Source organism: Phycodurus eques, chromosome 19 (assembly GCF_024500275.1).
Source record: "Phycodurus eques isolate BA_2022a chromosome 19, UOR_Pequ_1.1, whole genome shotgun sequence".
NCBI classification, from domain to species: Eukaryota; Metazoa; Chordata; class Actinopteri; order Syngnathiformes; family Syngnathidae; genus Phycodurus; species Phycodurus eques.
The window spans coordinates 12938926-12961506 of record NC_084543.1 but is presented as its reverse complement, the minus strand read 5'-3'; the positions used below and the strand labels follow the sequence as shown (position 1 = coordinate 12961506).

At 43.0% G+C, this 22581-nt stretch overlaps 1 long non-coding RNA gene across 1 annotated transcript in view; it reads right to left on the bottom strand.

Annotated features, from left to right (window-relative positions):
* The window catches only part of LOC133417843 (uncharacterized), a 57400-nt gene that overhangs the window by 8897 nt on the left and 25922 nt on the right, over window positions 1–22581 (bottom strand). Inside the window, exon 2 of the long non-coding RNA XR_009770405.1 lies at window positions 9304–9477. This is a non-coding gene — a long non-coding RNA (uncharacterized LOC133417843). The remainder of the gene's footprint in view (window positions 1–9303; window positions 9478–22581) is intronic.

The following is a 22581-nucleotide window of genomic DNA, read 5'->3' as shown; positions in this document are numbered from 1 at the left end:
GCGATGTCATCAATTAATTGACGATGACTCGACTTTCATCACATTATAGTAAACTGCAAAACAATATTTAGTCATTCAACCCGAGTCCTCAGAAGCCTGCAACACAGATACAGCGAGACTGGAAGAGTCACAGAAAGGCATAATAGTGGGCGTCCTTGGAAATACGTTGGTCGATGCGCATCCAGACCGTTGGTGGTGTATGGAGGAGAGTATCGAGCTAGCTCGCACGCCCACACCACTAGCTGCTCATCTCGCAAAGTACCTGTTTCAGTAATGAAGTTACATTACTTTACCATTGCGGTACTTGGATTACGTGACTGACTACATTTATTTATGACTACAGATAACTATCAGAATACATTTTTTTGAGAACCCTCACAACCCTGGGCATGAGAAATACTATTCTCCTTATGATGAGCCTATGCGACATCAACCTGATTTGGGAAGCGCCATTATAAGGTAAATTATTACCCATTTGTGCTTTAAGTAGATTCAAACTTTATGAAGTGTGCGTCACGATTCCGGAGACAGACTGCTCCATTAAGCACTGCAAATTATGGTCAGTAATGATGTTTTTTTGCCATTTGAAATGCGCTGAGGGTGAGGAAGAAAGTGAAATTGCTTTATTAGTTTTTTTCCCCTCCATTTGATTCTGTCGTTTGTCGATCAAGGCACCCGGTAATGGTGTCATTTCTGTTGGAAAAACTCCTTCAAATCCACTACCTCTTCCCATGCCACGTTATACAGAAATGCGCTTTTGCACCCCAAATCTCTTTTTAATTGAAATTGTTGGCTGGCTCACAGCTCCCGGTGGTGGCAGGTCATGTGTGGAGATCTCCAGGAATGGGGGGAATAACTCAGATTCCTTGAAACAGCATGCGACTACTACAGTCAGATTCAAGTCCTCAGCGGGAGTGTGTGCAATGACCAGCTGATGGAGATTCTGATACTATGACAGCTCATTTCATGGGAGAAGAACAACAACGTCACGATCGCTGCCAAGATGACAAGCTAAAAAAAACAAAAAAACAAACAAATGTTAATTTCCCCTGATTGTCACCGGCTGTGTCACTTGTGTGCCGTTTCATAATACACCCGGAATATTTGTGTAGCGCCACAGGTTTCATTGTCCCCCCGCTGTGTGCTGCCCACTGAGTGTGTGTGTACTCGGTGGCTGTGGGAGCCCCGTGGTGGCACAGATAACACTATCTCTGTGGAGCCAGAGCCCCGTGGTTCTATTCACAAGGCCGCTGGATGAGAGGCTAGGACAGCCCAGCACGCGGACTTTGCTCAAAAAAGAAGAAACAAGCTGAGCCATCACTGCTTGCTTTTAATGGCTTGTAATCTCCTCCCTGGTGCCCCTATGGGAAGTCTGCAGACCAGTCCGTGTGTGTGCGTTGGTCACAGAGGTGAGAAAAGGCAGAAAGAGAGCAGAAGATGGAATATGTGGTCGTTTATTGCCATCGTGGCACCCTCTGGACCGAGCCTGATTAGAGTCACACAAATAAATAGGGTCAGGCAGCTTTGCTAAAGAGGCGCCCCTCTTAGTGTGACATGTTGACAGAGGCTTCAATTCCCTATTTATTGGGGATAGCCAAAGATCTATTCAAGGGGAGGAGCAGATAAGACACATGATGGGGGTCCCCCTCTAATTAGACATCTCATTGTAGCACAGAGCAAGGAGTGGTGGTGAGAAAATGTCCAAAGTCTGTTTTATGGCCTTGGCGTCGCTTCTAAGCACCAGGGAGTACACGTACACATACATGTTAGATAGGTGAAATTTCCTGAATGGCACATGAACGCATAAAATCTCTTGTCTTTTTTATTCAACACAAAAAGAACCTTGTGGGTAACCTTAACCTCTTTGAACCAGTGGGAAATTGTCATCCAGCTCTGGTTTCCAAGCGCTCATCACATATTGATAAAGGAAAAGACTGGAATGACATTCAACAGTCGGGCCATCCGTTAATGCCCTCCCCATACTGCCTTTGCAGAAGAGGAGAGACTTCACCAGGAAACACAATTTAAAAGTCTGTTTCAAGGCTTTTGTTTATGCATGTGATGCTAATGAGGAGTCCACTTAGTTCTGCAGTCCCCAGATTAAAACCATTTCCCCCGTGTTCTAACCTGCTTTTACTTGCACAAATAGATCTCAGAATTCTACACTGGTTGCTCAAACCAAAAGCTGAAATCATTGTCATCACAGTCCTTGTTTTAGAATTTCATTTACACAATTACCAATGCATTTATAGTCTACAATGAACTCCATAGCGTATGAGATAAACTCATCCTTAATTGCTGCGCAATAGAAATATTGCATATTATGTTCACAACTCACAATTTGGCACCTGACTGCTGATATAAAACATTATTTTTCCATTTTTTCTTTCTCTTGGAGGGGGGGTGGGGGGGGGGGGGTGCTTATTGGTGTTTTTTCCCTGCTTATGGAATATTTTTTTGTGTTAAAAAAAACCCCCAAAAAACAAAAATTCAACGTAATTATAATGGGCGTCAATTATGTGCGGATTTTCGTTATTCGCAGTCCGACCCGGTCCCCATTCCCCTGTGAATAGCAGGGGTCCACTGTGACTGCAATCAATATTATGCATGCTAACTTCGTGCGTTTTTATTTATTTTATAGTTCCTAAAATTGCCAACGTGTATGACACGGCCAAAATAATAATAATAATAAAAAAGACAATCCTTAACCCATCACGCAAGCAGATTCCCATTCAGGAATGGTTTTGCAATAGGTGGCACACAGACCATTTCCTTGGCGGGAACCACATTAGGAGATGTCTTGAGGAAATTAACAAAGGTGTTTGATGTGCTTGTGACTCATCAGGAACTTGTACAGATGTTTCAGGGAGCGCACTACATTAGGAGCGATCGTGAGGAAATTCACAGAAGTCTGACGTTTCTGTAACTTATCGGGAGTGCTCAGAGGTTTTAGGGAGTGCATACATGCGGCTAAAGCCCAAACGCCATTACTGGGGTGTATTAAGAGTCGTCTTGAGGAAATTCATTGAAATTGGAACAGCCTATAATCTCATTTTTCTATAATAGGCTTTTTTTTTCTTTTTTCAATTTTATTTTTAATCTGGGGTTCCTGTTCAATAAATGCATCACTAAATGTATCTGCTGTTTTGGTAACATATTTACTGTTCTTAATGTTCCACCAATGCTACTCTTTTGTTGTTGTAATTGAATTATCACACGTGCAAAGCTACTCAAGACGTTTTGCAATACACACAGACCAAAACAAGCAAGATTTTTCATGCTTCCATCTTTCAGAGAGCAGCTTTGTTCCAGTCTAGATTGATTAGATTAGCCCTAAAATGTATGGTCGTATGCAAGGGTCTCACCCTAAATAATGTTATTGCGAGATGATGAGTCATGTGGGCTTTTATTATCACAGGACAAAATGTGCACATGTTCGTATTTACAGACAACAAGAAGCAGCTAATTAGAGTGAAGAGTAGCTCTCAGCATTAGGTAGGGTATAGACAGCTTCAGAGCGGGGGACGGTTTATTTCTCTGAATTTACCGACGGCTAATGAAGTCCGGGTTCCCAGTTTGCCAATAAACCCAAACAAAAAAACCCTCCAGGTTTAGTTTCAGTTTTGATGTGCTAATTTGATTCATTGGCCGCACGTCGAGCGCGCAAATGCACGTGTGCAAATGAGCGCAAACAAAACTGCACAGGCACAGATGGCAATTAGTGACAAGTGTGGGGGATCTTTAAGGCTAAATAGGTTCAGTTCCTCTTTAGCCTTTTTGGGTTCTGGATGTTTTCTCCTACAGTTCAAATGAGACATTGTTATGTGTGGATTCAGAGTGAATTGTTTGAGACACACACACCTCACTAATCAGTTTCTTAATCGGACTTTTTAAGCGAGGTGCACACAGATGATAATCGGGCTGAATCTGAGCAGTTTTTCTCCTTCTGATCAAAGTAAAAAGCACTAAGAATACACTGTATGTGCCAGCGCTAGTATAAACATGGTACTCTGATAAATATTTCCTTTGTGGAAAAAGAGTTAAACAGTAATTAATGAATGCAAGGGGAGCATCATGTTAAGCGAAATTCGACATAATTCTATAATTCATTGATATGTTTCATACCGATTATTAGTAGTCTGGAGGCCGGTAGCTGATATTCATTTGCTGTAAAAGGGAAAATATTGGTGTTAAAATTTTGTTGGTTGGTTTTCTTAGTAAATAAAGCAGGCAGGAATTGGCTGAAACCTGTCACATTCTTATGAATTTGCATTCTTGCAAAAGTAAAAAGACCTAAAAACGGTGATGTATTTTTTAGAACAAATACTTTGTAGATTTTTGTTGATTTACGTCAACATCAGCTGATAAAGACAATATGCACATTTAAATACATTTTGACATTTTGGGCTTAGCTTCCGTTTAAGGGTAATATTATTCTGACTGATTATCCTGTGGTAGTAAAAATGATTTTTTTCCCCCCCTCCCCAATCTGCTTGGAACATAGAACCAACAATTGTAAATGTTAAACCTATTCAATAGTTCCAATTACAAAAGTTCTCCTGGATGATTGGACTAACCTTCCAATACTTATAATACCCTAAAAAAATATAGTAAACCGATTTTAATAGATCTAGTAAATCTAGTATTAACTAAAAACTCTATATTACATACATACAACAAATATTTTCACTTCTTGTAGGAGCCAGCTGTCCCGCTATTTTTGGGCATGGAGTGTTTTTCCATTAGTGCTGCGATGCTTCCAAGGAGTTCCAGGCCAGTCTTGTGGAAAACATTTCAAGGCCAGATTGTAATTAATGCATATTGTGGAATTAGGCTTCATTTGACTGTGAACAGCACCCGCTCCATTGTGCTGTGTGTGTGCGTGTGTGGAGGCAGCCCCATTGTTATCGAATCGCGTTGGCAAGATTACAGGTGTTGTGTGTCATCATCATCATCATCAATGCTATACGTCGTGTACTTTCGCCGTGACACCGATATTGTATTGCAGATTCAATTAAATCACTATACGTCATCGCATCTCATTACAATGCCTTTAATACAATATATTCAGCTTTTCTTTTTTTTTGCCGCCTCAAAAACACCCTAGGTCGCAGTTCGATGATCGACTTTGTGGTCGTGTCATCGGACTTGCGGCCGCATGTCTTGGACACTCGGGTGAAGAGAGGGGCGGAGCTGTCAACTGATCACCTGGTGGTGAGTTGGCTCCGATGGTGGGGGAAGATGCCGGTCCGACGTGGCAGGCCCAAATGTATTGTGAGGGTCTGCTGGGAACGTCTGGCAGAATCCCCTGTCAGAAGGAGTTTCAACTCCCACCTGCGACAGAACTTAGCTCATGTTGCGAGGGAGGCGGGGCACATCGAGTTCGAGTGGACCGTGTTCCGCGCCTCCATTGCTGAGGTCGCCGACCGGAGCTGTGGCCGTAAGGTGGTCGGTGCCTATCGTGGTGGCAATCCCCGAACCCGTTGGTGGACACCAACGGTGAGGGATGCCGTCAAGCTGAAGAAGGAGTCCTATCGGAGGAGGCCATGGAGAAAGACTTTCGGATGGCTTCGAGGAAATTCTGGTCCACCATCCGGCGTCTCAGGAGGGGGAAGCAGTGCACCACCAACACCGTGTATAGTGGGGATGGGGCTCTGCTGACCTCGACTCGGGACGTTGTGAGCTGGTGGGGAGAATACTTCGAAGACCTCCTCAATTCCACCGACACACCTTTCCATGAGGGAGCAGAGTCTTGGTTCTCTGAGGCGGGCTCTCCTATCTCTGGGGTTGAGGTCACCGAGGTGGTTAAAAAGCTCCTCGGTGGCAAGCCCCCGGGAGTGGATGAGATTCGCCCGGAGTTCCTCAAGGCTCTCGATGTTGTAGGACTGTCCGGGTTGACACGCCTCTGCAACATCGCATGGACATCTGGGACAGTGGCTCTGGATTGGCAGACTGGGGTGGTGGTCCCCCTTTTTAAGAAAGGGGACCGGAGGGTGTGTTCCAACTACAGGGGGATCACACTCCTCAGCCTCCCTGGTAAGGTCTATTCAGGGGTGCTGGAGAGGAGGGTCCGTCTGGAAGTCAAATCTCAGATTCAGGAGGAGCAGTGTGGTTTTTGTCCTGGCCGTGGAACAGTGGACCAGCTCTACACCATTGGCAGGGTCTTCGAGGGTGCATGGGAGTTCGCCCAACCAGTCTACATGTGTTTTGTGGACTTAGAGAAGGCGTTCGACCGTGTCCCTCGGGTGGTCCTGTGGGGGGTGCTTCGGGAGTATGGGGTACCGAACCCCCTGATACGGGCTGTTCGGCCCCTGTACGATCGGAGTCAGAGTTTGGTCCGCATATCTGGCAGTAAGTCGGACTCGTTTCCGGTGAAGGTTGGACTCCGCCAAGGCTGCCCTTTGTCACCGATTCTGTTCATAACTTTTATGGACAGAATTTCTAGGCGCAGCCGAGGCGTAGAGGGGGTCCGGTTTGGTGGCCTCAGTATTGCATCTCTGCTTTTTGCAGATGATGTGGTTCTGTTGGCTTCATCAAGCCGTGACCTCCAACTCTCACTGGAGCAGATCCCAGCCGAGTGTGAAGCGGCTGGGATGATAATCAGCACCTCCAAATCTGAGACCATGGTCCTCAGTCGGAAAAGGGTGGCGTGCCCTCTTCAGGTCGGGGATGAGATCCTGCTCCAAGTGGAGGAGTTCAAGTATCTTGGGGTCTTGTTCACGAGTGAGGGAAGAATGGAACGGGAGATCAACAGGCGGATCGGTGCAGCATCTGCAGTGATGCGAACTTTGTATCGATCCGTTGTGGTGAAGAAGGAGCTAAGCCGAAAGGCGAAGCTCTCGATTTACCGGTCGATCTACGTTCCCACCCTCACCTATGGTCACGAGCTGTGGGTCGTGACTGAAAGAACAAGATCCAGGATACAAGCGGCCGAAATGAGTTTCCTCCGCAGGGTGTCCGGGCTCTCCCTTAGAGATAGGGTGAGAAGCTCGGTCATCCGAGAGGATCTCAGAGTAGATCCGCTGCTCCTTCACATTGAGAGGAGCCAGATGAGGTGGCTGGGGCATCTGATTCGGATGCCTCCCGGACGCCTCCCTGGTGAGGTGTTCCTGGCACGTCCCACCGGGAGGAGACCACGGGGACGACCCAGGACACGCTGGAGAGACTACGTCCTTCGGCTGGCCTGGGAACGCCTCGGGATCCCCCCGGAAGAGCTGGATGAAGTGGCTGGGGAGCGGGAAGTCTGGGCGTCCCTGCTAAAGCTACTGCCCGCGCGACCCGACCTCGGATAAGCGATAGAAAATGGATGGATGGATGGATACTCAGACGTCCCCGCAAATTCCAAAACATGCACGTAAGGGTTATGGGTGTACAGCGACACCATCTCTAACTTAAAATCAGCTGGGATAGGCTCTACTCGACTCTAATGAGCGCAAGATCTACAGAATATGGATGTTTAATAACAAAAGATAATGGAAAGAACTAAACTAGTTTTATAAAGTGTAACTAATGTACAGTGGGATAAGATGAGTCACAAAAACAACAGCTGTAGTGTTGTATTTGTCGCTTGATAGAGTTCCTAAAAGATTAAGCCCTGAATTACCTTTAGTTTGCAGGCTTTACTTCGGTATAAAATGCAAAATAACTACCCCCGTTTGTAGCCGGGGTTCCCATAATATTGCACTCCAAATGACCAGTAAATAAAGCAATGTGTATGTTTCAGAATATATGGGTCATTTTGGCATGTTTTGGCATCCACCAATTGGCGACTGAAAGACATTCCTGTCCCGTGTCTTTGGTCTCTGTGGTCGCAGGGAGCGGCGGATTGTCCCGCAGGCAGACAGGAGGAGGGCACACAGCTGCCCCAAATACACACACACAAACGCACACAGATACAATTGCACGCGGCCTTTTGAGGTAGACCAACCCCACGCACGCTCATTACTCGCACAAGGAGGACGAAGCCACAGGGCAGTGTGTCAGGAGGGTGAGTGTGTCAAAAGCGAGCCAGGTCAGCTCTGGAGCTGTGCCACTTACACAGCGTCAATGTCAGTGCCAGGGAGCAGAGGGGGGGGGGGGGAATAAAACAAAACAAAAAATACTTTGTTTAGGAGGAGCATCTTTTGACTGTAATAAAGCACCTGGTGTGAGTACTGTGAGTTCTTAGGTCTCGACCCTTGGGAGCTTGTAAAGTTTCTGTCCTGTAGTGACTCCGTGTTTTGTCTGCCTAGTTTCACTGTACAGTGGAACTTATAAGGTTCAATACCATGTATTCTACCATGCTGGTCGAGCTTCGATTGGTTCCTATTCAGAATCAGTTTTTCCTCAAAGGAAGAGCCAGATAGTCTAAACGTGACCATCATAAAGTTTTACTTTATTAAGTGTGCTTGCAAGGATTTACACACATTCTTTTTATTATTATTGCGCTTTAGCCATATAGTACTGAGCGGCCAGGACAGAGGCATGACCAGCACTTTTCGACATTAGCAATCATTTTCATTTATGGTTCTATAGCATTGATGCCAGTAGCACGTTACAAAGATGTCATCGATCAGGTGACGTGTTACAAACTCAAACAATTTGGTCCGGTGACATTTTATATTAAAATATGCTATTTATGCTCAGGTAACATATTTATCATTAATGAACTACAGTGCTGGGGAACATGAGGTAAGTCAATAGCTAAGATACTTGACTCAGTCACGGTGCATGTCATCAGTGTAGACCAATTTTCAGCCATTGTTTTAGTAATGACTAATAAAAAAGACAAAAGACACTATATTCTTAACTATCCATAACTAACTAATGGACGCAACGACTAACAACAATACCGAAAAAAGGCGCAATATTTATAAACGGAGCGGTCTGGGGCAATGACGTCACGTGACGTGCTGAATGTTTTCAGCACATAGTCAACTCACGTGTATCCAAGCAGCCAGCGACGCAAACACAATGGACAGGGACGAGGGATTGGCATATTTAAACTGGAAATACAGTCACTCCTTTGAGTTTTTCTAAAGAGGACAATACTAAAGTTCGTTGTACACACACACACTTGACTTCATGGACCCCCACACAATCGGCGGGGTTGCTACAGTCTTTGTCAGTCTGTCTATCAATCAATCAGTTAAGAGTCTTTAAAGAAGTGTACTGAGAATGGTGTGCTTCTTTATATTTAGGTGGCTATTTGGCACGTCAAGTCTGCACAAAGTTGCTCATTTAATGTGGCTTCATCTACGCTCATGTTTAAGTTATTTGTTCATGTTGATGGCATCATTCTGTAACTTGTGTGGCGTACATTACCAAGACATGGGTACACAAGGTTGTGATGAACAGTTTACTCCAAGGGGTTTACTCCTTGAGGTGCGCTGGCAGGTGGTGGAGGCAGGGACGTGCGACAGGCGATGATGAGAACAGGCGGCAGGCTTTGACGGCGTGGTGGCAGGAATCCACTTGACGAGGAGCACGGAGGGAACACTGAGGACAAGGAGAAACACGGGGTCAGAGCGATGGCAAGGAATTACTTTGCTTACTTGAGACAGGTGAGCCGTGGGACCACTGTAGAAGCTGCAATACTCTGGCAACAGTTTCTGCGATCTGGCAGACTTAAATGCAGGTGGTAACGAGGGCTTATTGCTGACAGGAGCGCGGCCAAGGAAGGTGCTGGAAAGAGAGAGTGGGAGGGGAGAGGGTGCAAAGTGCCACCCAGGCTCCCACAATGGAACTGCAGGGCAGCTCATGACATATGGTTAAGCTAATGCTTTTTTTGTACTGTGGATAAGTGATATTCCTGCCACTTTACAGCTGCTGAAAGTAACTAAAAAGTTACTTTTTTATAACTTAGTTACTTTGTAAATAAAGTAATCAGTAAAGTAACAAAGTTACTTTTGAGCTCAAGTAATCAGTAAACTATCTAAGTTACTCAGGTAAGTTAGTTAAGGTAACTGTAGTAACACTGTTCTATAGTGATCATCATTCCAATAGCCAAAGACAAATGAAAACACAATACATTTTCTATTAATAATCCTTTAGATGTTGACTGAGATGAAGTCAAAGGAAATATCCTGAACTCTCAAGACATCTGCTGAAATCTCTGGCCTCTTTAGCAACATCTCGTTCCCCAAAAATATTGGTATTGTTGGACCTGCGAGTGCCAGTGCTCATGGTCACTGTTGTAGTTCTATAAGTTCTGATTGTCTCCAGGGACACTCCCTCTGCTGCGCTAACCTGTTTTCCATGTTTGGCTAAATGTCGTTCTGCATAGAGCAGATTGTTCAGCTAATGTGTTTGGTCTCAAAACCTTTGTCTTTATTCTTAACATGGATCGGCTCTCAACTCTTCCCAGCATTTTGTTCTTGCTTTTCACCAAAAACCTTTGGTGAAAAAAGAAAATAAATAAAAAAATCAAGCTTCAATAAGCACTCAGCCAGACCTTCAAATGTATTTCAGAAGTATTTTTCTACAGCAAGGCCACTAATGAAAGACTTACAAAGTCGAGGACATTTGCAAAGAACTTTAGACAGAAGATGTGCGTTTGAACTAAACCGACACATTTACATCCACTGCAAGTGTGTGTGTGCGTGCGTATGACTGTGTGTTTGTATGAGTGACAAAAATCCATCCATCCATGCTAGGTTGTGCAGGTGTATATCCTTCCACCCCCATGTATTATCCGAGACCTCTTAAAGCCGCTGGATTGCCTCTGCCACCCCCTCCTTCACACACACACACACAAACACACACACACACACACACACTGTTCTTCAATTCTACCAAAGTCTGCACACTGGTGAGGGCTCTTATTTGATTAGCTGCGATTTGCTTTGTGAACCACTGAAGCATTTGGCTCACCGGGGGAGCTATACACTGCGCACACAGACACACACTTTTGACAGACACATGCAGTCGAGTGGTTTTAGACAGACATAAAAACACACATAAACACCGGATTTATGCAGATATGCATTTTAATCTAGTTGCAGGGGCTGTGCCGTCCCAACCCCCTTTCACGCCAATGTACGCCAGTTAGTCTAATCGAGCAGTTGTTTTACTGCAATACTGGCCACTCATGCCAGAGTAGCATCTGCCCCATTTGCACACTGATTGAGGAGTATCTGCAACATTTGCACAATCAACATTGTCCCAGATTATCGCACTACTCGTCACGTTAAACTGCATACACTCGCTTGAAGTCTCGGCGCCCTTTGCACAATGGTCATTGCACCGAACTATTGCGAGATTAGTCATTCGAACTGCTCTAAGTGCTAGAGGACTCTGCATCTTTTTGCACAATTGTCACAAAATAAATCAATCAATAATTTGGAACGGCATTACCAGAAAACTAGCAACCCTTTATTGCTCAGTGACTGTTTTGACTCAAAAGTGTTCTCTGTCAATTGACTGTCTGTTGTCGTACTAGAGCGGCTCCAACAACCAGAGACAAATTCCTTGTGTGTTTTTTGGACATACTTGGCAAATAAAGATGATTCTGATTCTGATTTACAGTAACAGGACTCACAACCAAACCTGTGGGTGGCTATGACCTGACATGACCTCAAGATCCTTTCAGGTAGTCACCTCTAATAACGCAAGGATGACAGTGACCGACACCCTATCTGCCAAGTCTTGATCACTCTAACCACGCACCTTTCAATAATGAATATGAACGTGTGTGTGTGTGTGTGTGCGTGTGTCTGGTGCATGAAAATGACACCCCGAAACCTCCTGATTCACTGCGGTGGATGGTGACAAAGATGTTAAGTTATTTATCAAGCCGAATCAAGAAAAGAAGGTCATGTTTGTGCTTTAATTAAATGGATTTTAAGTGGGAATTCAGGGCGAGAAGTAACATTTTGCAAGGGGGGGGAAATAAAGTGGCTGAAGTTCTGTCCATTCAACTCTTGATAGATAGAATGATAGTGAATTCCTGTTTCTCACCCACGCCTCCTTCTGATGACAACCAGAAATTTCTCCTCGCTTGGTTTTCTTGTTCTCACCCACACTACCCCCCCCACACACACACACGACATCCAACCTCCACCACAAGGGGTTAATTAAAACTGATTGGGTCCTCCGAGACCACACCTGCCTCTGACAGGTAAGGCATCAGTTTCGTGTGTACGTGACTGTATGCTGTAAGTGCTGAGCACACAACCCTGTAATAGCAAATCCTGTGCTGTGCTGCGCTGAGTTCAAAGCCAGCCCATTAAAACTCAATGATAGCTACCAAATTTGATGTCTGTCGCTTTATACGTATTCACCAATGCTAGCCTTTTGCATTTGACTTCCCATTTGCATGCGATTTGTGTCTGTAGATACATATGCATTACATGGTGAGTGTGCTGCTACCCTGCTTGTCAGAGCCACTTCAGGGCCTCATGCTTGATGGCTGATTAGACGCTGCCTGCTGGAACCAATCGCTGCTTAGCCTTAGCTTCACGCCTGTCCGCCTGTCTGTCAGGCGGAGAGCCACAAGGAGGAGGAAACGTACAGTGGCGTTGTCCCGTATCATCTTTACCAGCATCACATACAGCCTAACAACAAAACATTGGTTATCATTATAGAATGAACTGCATTTAAAAAAAAAAAAAAAAAAAAAGGTCTTGACCCATATCTAGGCTGTTTGTATGTAGAAGCAATAGCTATGTCGTGCAACAGCAGCTAACAGGGGAGGAGTGCTGCACACACACACACACACACACACACACACACACACACACACTACTGGCAAGGAGTACAGTCAAATTAGCCACCGGAGAACAATGCGATCCGATGTCTCCGCTGGGAAAAAGGTGAAGGAAAAACCCAATAGAAGGTTAAGAATGAGAAAGAAAACTGAGTGTGTGACCTTAAACATCTAAACATCTCACAAGACAAAACATAATCAACAGGCAGTGTTGCTGCAGTAGATAAGAAACAGAAGAGTTTCATGCAATTAGGCAAATATATTAAAGTAATTCCATATTATTGTTGTTTTGCGTATGTACGTGTGTGTGCATGCACACATTTATGTTCCCTTCTTGTTTTGGTTGTGTTGTTTGTCTCGATGTGGCTCCTTATGCGATGCTGTATTTCTTTTGAATTTTTTTACAATGCTCAAACAGACTGAAATGTAGCCTTGATTTGACCTGCACTTATAATAATAATAATTTGTCACACACACGCAGTATCTATACATGGCAAAAGAGATAATAAAATGTTTAGGTTAGTCCAACAAAAGCTGGACTTTTAAGACAAAAATATGTTTGTCCAACTAATATCGTATGCGCTATTGTAGCATGTAAACAGCAAATCAGACCAGATTGGAATAACACACTTCCCTACTCATTGTTTGACATAGTAGCAGTTTTCAGCTACAGTGGAGATGTCGAATGGCAAATGAGCAAATGAATGCATGAACGGGGAATGAAACGCGGGCAAATGGAAGTCCAGAAAAGGAGAAACAAACAAAAAAAAGGACAAGCAAAGAGTTTATGAAATAATTTGTTTATAAAATGAATAATAAATATCTTAACAAACAACACTAAAAGCAAACTTCACAAACTTTGGATAAATAACTACAAAAATAAACCTGAAATGTGCAAACATTTTTGAGAAAGAGAGAGAGAAAAACACAACCCAAAAAAGAAAAAGGAATCGAAAGTATATTTCTGTTATGTCCCAACTAGTTTATTCGCTGGTCTGCTTTTTAACTAACGTTAGCTAATTATATGCCATAAACGTTTCTGATGCTTGGTGAGACTGGGAAACTTTCAAAATAACTGCTTTTCTTATGTAACAGAAACACATTCTACGACACCATATTAGGGTCACCTAGTGAGAGAGCGAGAGAGAGAAAAAAAAAAGCCAAGACGTGATTTAAAGTCATCATGACGACATTTAAAGTCGTCAGGACGTGATTTCGTGTCATCGTAATGAGAGTGAAGTCATCGTGATGAGATGTGAAGTCGTCACGATGAGATATAAAGTCAACAATTGACGTGAGGATCCCGGTTGACATGGATTTAACATTAAAACCAACAATTGACGAGAACGTGTCCTGGTCGCAACTGAGTTCCACAATTGTTGACATTATATGTTAACTCTTTATGAACACCATCCTCTCATCATGACTTAACATTTTTAAATTTCATCATGACGACTTTACAGCTCATCATGATGACTTTAAATCACGTCACAGCTTTTTTGTTGTTGTTGTTGGGAGCCCCTAAAATACAGATACTGTGACAGTGCTCGGGCCCTAATTATTTATAACTTTCCTTTTCTGGGGGGGGCAGTGCCCCGCTAACACTGTGCTCAGACCCCCCCTTTGTCGCCATCCCCCCCCTCCCCTTCTCCGTACAGTTACTATGCAGTACTGTAGTAAGACAGAAGCATCAGCAGCTCATGCACAGTGACTATATACTAGACAAACAATTAAAAAGGGAGCCCATAATCCAAAAAACGGCAGAACGATAGATGACTGGTTAGCACATCTGCTTCACAGTTCTGAGGACCCGGGTTCAAATCCGGCTTCGCCTGTGTGGTGTTTGCACATTCTCCCGGTGCCTGCGTGGGTTTTCTCCGGGTACTCCGGTTCCCCCCCAATTCCGAATAAACATGTACGGTTGGTTAAGTGAAGACTCTAAACTGCATGTAGGTGTGAATGTGAGTGCGAATGGTTGTTTATTGATATGTGCCCTGTGATTGGCTGGTGACCAGTTCAGGGTGGACCCTGCCTCTCACCTAGCGTCAGCTAGGATAGGCTCCAGCTCGCCTGCGACCCTAGTGAGGATAAGCGGTAAGGGGGAAAAAAATGAATGTAAATTTGGGGGTTAGCGAATTTTCTCCAAATAAATGTGTGACTAAATAGATAAACAGAGCTTAGGTATGAAAACGAAGATTCAAACCACGTCTTGCTCACACTGTTGCGCGTTTGTTTTCCAAGTGATCTTGAAATGAACTGATTGCTCGCCGCAGCAGTAAAATGCAAATGCGAGTCAGTTCTTGGCTTAAGTGTCAGAAATCGGTTTAGGCCCCAGCATTTTCCCTTTCAGATTTAAGAGTCACAATAAAAGTGAAGAAGAGAAGAGGCATTTTACTATTTCACTCCCGCGGTGCCAGTTTACGCGTTCCTGGCCAATCTCTATTGAGGGCCGCCTGATGTGGGCAGACGTACGCTTTGCGCCGTCTTCTCCCAACATTCCTCTGTTTGTCTGCACCTCCTTTAAGGACATGTAGTCTGGCCATTGTGCATTTGTGTGCCTAGCTGGCTGGCTGGCACGGCGCGGGCAAAAGGGCCGTGCGAGCAGAATGCTAACTCACTTTGATTGTTAAGCTTTTGCAATGCATCTGCAGCTGTACGTCTGCTGTGGACTGTCATGGCGAGGATCACAAAAGTTAAAAAGACATTAAACTGGTGGAAATGCGGGGTTTGTTTTTGTTCTTCTATTGTTGTCTCACTTTTGGAAGCCAGTAATCTACATTTAACCGTTGAAAGAAGTTGACATAAAAGAAGGAATGACAAATAAACCCTCAGAAGATTGACGTCACTAGGCTTTATGAGAGAAAGTACTGGCAGAAGCTGCGTGTCCCAGTGTGAGGGGTTACGCTACATAAATGCTCGTTCTAATTTTGCTCGGTGAGTAACAGACGAGATTTTGCGATTACGGTAAAAAAAAATTGGAAGTACATGCTGGTAAATGCTTTTTTTCTGCGGGAATAATCCAAAGAAAGAAATGAATTGAGGACTTTAAACCACCATGTTAATGATGTCATATGGGGCTGTAAACAGCTTATGGATAACCTCAGAGCAATTTGATAAGACATTGCGTTTCTGCAATGCCAGGGCATCTTTGCTTTGGTTTTTTGTTTTTTATTCATGATGAGTAGAAGAAGAAGAAAAGACATACGTATACCACAATAGCATCGGTAGGAATGATGCGCTCTCAGCCTTCTGACAAGAAACGATCTGACACATGATTTGATCGCGTCTTAGCGGTCATACAAAAAGAAATATACGGTACATGACACGTAGCGCATTAGTAGAAATGTTTGTTTCCCAGCATGTACACAACAGGAACATTTTAACATTTCATTCTAACAAATGCACAGTAGCATTTGTTAGAATGCTTGTCAATTAGCACTCATACAATAATATCTATCTATCTATCTATGCAGAATCTATTTCGATGCACAATGGCCTGAGTGTGATTTTTTTTCTATCTCAGCGTTTACATAATTATAATAATAATAAAATCATGGACATTAGCAAAAGTGGAAATGTCTGTTCCTCAGTATTCACACAATATAGAAAATATTTTTGATGGAACGTGACACAAGGACAGTTTTCACTTTCTCTCAGTTTTCACATAACAGTACATATTTCCATGGACAGTAGGACTGGAGAAAATGCTTGTTTCTCAATATTCACAAAATAGAACCATAGAAACATAAATGTATATGTATATTTTGACACACAATATGATGAGTACGAATGCTTGTCTCTCAGCATTTACATAAACGATTTTTATACACGATGGCTTGAGTGTGAATACATGAAAATACCTAATAATACAATGATTCAGCATCATTTGATTGATGATTGATTGATTGATGAATTAAGAATACTTGTTCTATAAGACCCCCCAAAAAAATTGGACAAACAATAACAAGATTACGATGAACACACATTGCAATGAGTGAAAATGTCTCCCAGCATGCACACAATAGCATAAATGCTTTATTTTGATGCACAATAACCTTCAACAGCCACATAATGCACCAATTTTACTTTGTTGCTCAACAGCAAATTTTTTTCCCCGTCACAACTCACATTTACACAATTACTCATGTAATATTGTTCACCAAAATAATTTATTAGTTATGTAATTTGTATATATGGAAAAAAAGATTACAAAAAAGATTAATGTGTGTGTCGTGCCACACTCACTGCCCTGATTGTTCGTGCTGTGATGATGCTGTTGATGCTGGAAGTGCAGAATTTTTTTTGGGGGGGGGGGGGGTGGGTGTTTCCATGATATTTCATGTTTTCCATTTCCTGGCAGCAGACAAAGGGGAAACCTCTTTTGTCTGAGCTCCAATTCCTCTGCTGCACTCTCTCTGTGCTGCCCTGTGATTAGGATCAGAGCTCACGGTGAGGGTGAGGGGCGTGAAATCATTTGCGGTTGTAATTATGGGCTCCCCTCTCCAGAGTAATCATGAGCTATTAAACACCACCAATCGGCTCAGCACCCCCCCCCCCCCCTCCTCCCCCCCCAACAACAATGCGAGTTAGCATCGCTACTCCTCCGGGAGGCTGTGAGGAATAGGCCAACTACCCACAAACTACAGTTGGCACACAGGTGTGTGTGTGTGTGTGTGTGTGTGTGCGCGTGTGTAGGTTTCACATGCTTTCTTCTTTTGTATGTAAAGATGAAATTCAATAGCTCCATCACTTATGTTGCAATTGTACCACCTTTTAAGTTAGTTTCACTCACTCACTTACTAGACCTTACATTGGTCTGGATGAAATGTTTTCAGTCAGGATGCCAGTAAGACACAAATAATAATACTAACTTTTATTTATACGGTGGCTTTCATGGGATCAAAGGACGCTTAACAGTATCGAAAGGGATCATTAAAACGAACATGCGGTATGTGATTGAAAAGTGACACAAATCACATGCACACACACGAAATAACAATACATAAGGGAGATGCATTTTTTTCAATTGGCACAGTCTGGTTCATGAATGGAAGTTTTATTAGTATGTATGGCATGTAAATATTATTATAAAGTATTTCAAGATGTGTGAAAATAATGTTACAAAATACCGTACAGTAAATAATCAAAAAAAAAAAAAAAGAAATCAAATTGTTTTTTTTTATTATACTGGACTGATGTTCGGCACAATGATTATATACAGCAACTGCAAAATAAATAGGATTGTAAAATCATCGAGGATTTCATTGCCTTGGTCAGCATGTTGTCTTGGGCTGTGCTTTTTGCTCTCTTTCTTTTTAAATCCAGCCTTTCAGTCACTGTTCAAATATTACATATGGCATGGATTGTAAAATCATCTGGGATTGCATTACCTGAGTCGTTATGCATTCTTCTGCAGTGTTGTGGCTTTTTTCAAATTAATTGATGTAATATTTCTTATAAATACCACGCTTTTGTCACTGTTCATGTAATTAATGATTGCGTGGTTTACATGACAATCATTATATGCAGCACCAAATCATTTCCGGGATGGTGAAATCATCTTGGATTTCGTTCTCTTTGTCGGCATGTATTCTTCCTCTGCGCCTTGGCTTTTGTTTTTGTGTTCAGTCACTGTCCATGCGGTGATTGGGTGGTCTACATGCCAAGCTTTACAGCAATTACATAACATGGGATTGCAAATTCATATGGGATAAGACGTTGCTGATAATGTTCATCATTTATTCTTATTTTCGGGTCAAATGTGGGCAAATGCTTTGTTTTGGAAGAAAGCAATTGTGCAATTCAATAATCAAACTCTGTGGTCTGTTAATGTACGAAAGTTGTCATACTTTCGTCGGCCCTCTGTCGTTTTCATCGTCTCAATAATGCCAAGTCACACTCCCACAGTTGTTTTGAGTGTGAAAATAACAAGCAGAGCTACCAAAATGATGGAGAGGAATTGTATTTTGATCTGTGGCGTGTGCTTGAAGCCGAGAAAACGTCTTATTAAAACCTGCAAGAATGACTTGTCACACTGCACTGAGGCAGCATGAAGTAAGCAAACAAGCGAGGAGGAGAAAAGGCGGTTGAACAAGAGGGAGAAAAAAGGGTGAGGAGGAGTGTTTATTCTCTTCTTCCCTCCTCTACTCTGTCTTTTCCCTCCCTTTTTGTCCGTTCACTGATGTGTATGTGTGTGGGTGTACACACTCTCTCCAGCACACTTGAATCTTTTACTGATTACCTCACACGTCACGTCTTTCTGAAGGGCTTTTAACGGCGGAGGATTATCAGGCAGATAGAGGCTTTTAACCCTTTCTCTGGCCTCCCCGCTCAAGACAGCCGGATGAAAAATGCTTTGTGCCTCCCTAAATTGACACAATTGTCATTTTGCTCGCGATAAATATATACGGATGAGATGGAGCTGCAGTGGCTGTGGTTTTACAACGCTTTCTCCATTGTTTAGTGTTTAAAAGCCCGCTGCTGTATACTAAATAATGCTACGATGAATGTCAAATTGGGTTTATGTGAATAATTTATCGACATGTGGAAGAAATAGGTATTTAATTCTCTTGCTTGTCACAAGACAAGATTTACGCCACTCACTACTTTACATACAAAACTGCAGGAGCGGAGCTGAGGTAATAGGACAAAGACCAATGAGGCAAACAACTAATTGTGATTTCATTAAGCACATAAAAAAAAAAAAAAAAAAGAACAAAAAGAACCAGTAAACACCAAGTACAAAATTCTGTATTGTATAAAGTAAATTAAGTCATTAACGAGATCCAACACAAAAGATTTTGTCTTCATTTGGTTTGGACTGACACCATCACAGCCACAGACCGAATTATAATTGGGCACAATTTGAGCATTTTCCCTCTCTTCTGATCAAAGTCACCAAAGGCCCGATTATCGGACGTCCCTAAAACATTTTCCTGCGGTGTCGTGTTCCGAATGAGGAGATATCGAGACGTGTGCTGTGTTAAGCATCGTGAACACGCCACAACACCACCAAGAGCAGTAAGCACACACATGCTGATCTTTTTCCTCATCCTGGAGGGTGTCTCACATTTTAAAAATCGGTTAAAGTGGTCAAAATGGGTATGTGTCCACCCCGATTAATGTAAGGATTTGTTTAATATCGGGTTTGTAGAATGCAGTGATGTAGACCTGCACTGCATCATATTGATTGATATTTTGCCTGCTATTGAAGGCAAGCATCAATGAATTCTCCTTTGGAAATGTCCATTATGACTAAATATTTTTACTTTTGTAAAAGTTAAATTTTTAATAAAGCTTATGTACTGTTTTTTTTTCATGGGCATTTTTTTTTTTTGCACAGCCACATTTGAAGGGACAGATTGGCCAGCTCATTTGTAGATCGGGGGGGGGGGAGGTGTAATATAGTTTATTTAAAACAATAATTTATATAATTATTATTGCAATAAATACAATAATAACTTATTCTCTTTTAATGTAGTTATTCTATTTGTTTATGATTATGGGTCACTGATAAGCTCGAGCCTATCACAGCTGACTGGTACATCCGAGAGTGGTCGCAGGGCACATATAGACAACCATACACAACCAGATTCACACATAAGGACAATTTAGTTTTCAGTTAACGTAAGAATATCCGGATATCTGTTGGCAAAGGTGAAAGATAGGACTGTATTGGTAGCAGAATCCTCAAACGATACAAAATCTGCCAGAAATCCTGAGAAACATCGATGGTAGAGTTGTGGACCGGCTATCGCGAGGCTAGCAATCGGTTGCGGGAGGCTTTACTGTTTCCATCTCTTAAAACAAGAGCGAGAGCTCTCACACTGTGTTCTGTATGTAACGCTATGCTAACAACCAATAACAGCAGTGTTGGGCAGTAGCTTTTCAGTAGTTAACCTACTTTCGTGATCACATATTGACAGCAAAGTAGCCTTCAGAGAATGCTACATTTACCCAGGAAGTCGTAAACATTAAATGCAAAGTCACGTTACGTACCTCATCTGCTGGGCAAATTTGCGCAGCCGAGTGCACGCATTGCAACCGCAGACAATGGCAGGTGTGCATACTGTATCTCAGCACTTCCCATGGGCTATCGTGTCTTCACAGTCCACTTATACTAGTGTTCCGGTGTTGTTCTGTGTGCCCCCAAAAAGAAACTCCCGTGAACATCCAAGGCATCCATTAAAAGGACACACTGGTATGTCCCGTAACGAATACAACAATTCCCAGCTGAGAAAGTCCTCACAATTCATGATTTGTCAGTCAGTCAGTCAGCGCTCAACAAGCAGTGTGTGTGCAGTGGTGGTCCAAGCTTGAATGGCACACTGCTTGCGAGACCCTATTTGGCTCTGAAATATTGTTTGTCTCGAATATTTTCTCTGAAAAAACGAATTGTTGTGGTCTATTTAAATAACGAGATATTTTGTTGTTGCTTATTTTTTACAATGCCATACAGCAACAATTCTCAGGGAGACGTGGTCTTTTTCCTGTTTGAAAATACTGTCAAAATGTCCTTTCACACAAAAGGGTTCTTTATGATTAACAGCTACATCAACAAATAAATGTTAGCTATCGCATTGTTTGCGCACTGTATCGAAAAGAATCGTATCGAACCGTTTCGCCTTTGAAGATATTGTTTTTGAACCGAATTGCAATCCGTGTAGCTAGATATACATTGAATTGGCCTCATGCCAGAGTTTTCTAACCTTGGCTGGATTAAAGACCGGATTGGAACCTACAGTATGTGGACCCCGGGCCATACTTTTCCCATCCCTGCTTACATCCCTGTGTCCTAAGTTTGTGATTGTATCACATACATTGTTATTTTATTGAATAAAGTGTTAATATAACAAACAAAAGGCTGTATTGCACATTTTGATGCTTGTTGTCGTGATGCATAATTCGCCGTTGCGCCGATATGTAACGCTCCATCTTGTCATTTTAATGATGCTGCGCATGGAATGAGATTCACTTGTTCAAATGAAATTGGTGACATTATAACCCACTGGGTGTGCATTTCTGTTTTCAACAGACATTCAGGAGGCGTTTGTAGTCAAATATTTGACTGAATCAACTGCAGTTAATAAAGAGCCTTCAGCTCAGGGTCAGTGCAGGAATTTTTATGAAGGGGTATGTTAGGGCTACAGCGGACGTCAATTTCAGGTATGTCGTGGTAAAAATGGGGTGAGGTGTAATAAACGAGTGAATTGAGGTTCCCCATAAAGGTGCTTGCTTTACATTCGTGCCATCTCTGAGGTGGTCAGCTGCTTGCCCTCTATCCCCGCCTGGTGTTTTCCTCTGTTTTATGTCTGTGTCCTGCCCATCCTCTTGCATTCAAAGCTCGGTTTACCATAACAATAGCTGCCTGCTGGGACACTTACCCAAGTATAGCTCTGACCACCGCTGACAACTGGCAGGGGCCCATTCACTGCCGCAACCCACTCCGTGTCATAAAGGGCCGGTCAGGCCTGCTGGCTCAGCATTGCGCTTGTTGTGTCTGTGTCGACTGCGCTGCGAGGGACGTACAACTGTTGAGTTTATGTACTGGGGTGAACAAGGAGGGCTTTTTATGTACCCAATAGGTTGGAGTTTCAGTCTGAAAGGACAGGAGAACTGTTTAGGGCAAATTGGTCGAAGTGTGATTGGAAAGGAAGAATAAAGGAAATGTTGGGTGGCCATTTTGTTTGGAGATGAAGAAGAACACGCGATACGACAAGTGCAACACTCAGCATGTTGCTTTTTTTGTATTTGCCCTCAGAACAATACAAATCATTCTATTCGATTTCTAACAAGGGACCGCAGGACACTGTATTAATGTTGACCTTTGACCTTTGTACCGTGTGCAATTGCAGTTCCTTCTGCTGTCACTGAGCTCACATGCCAAAGATAAATAG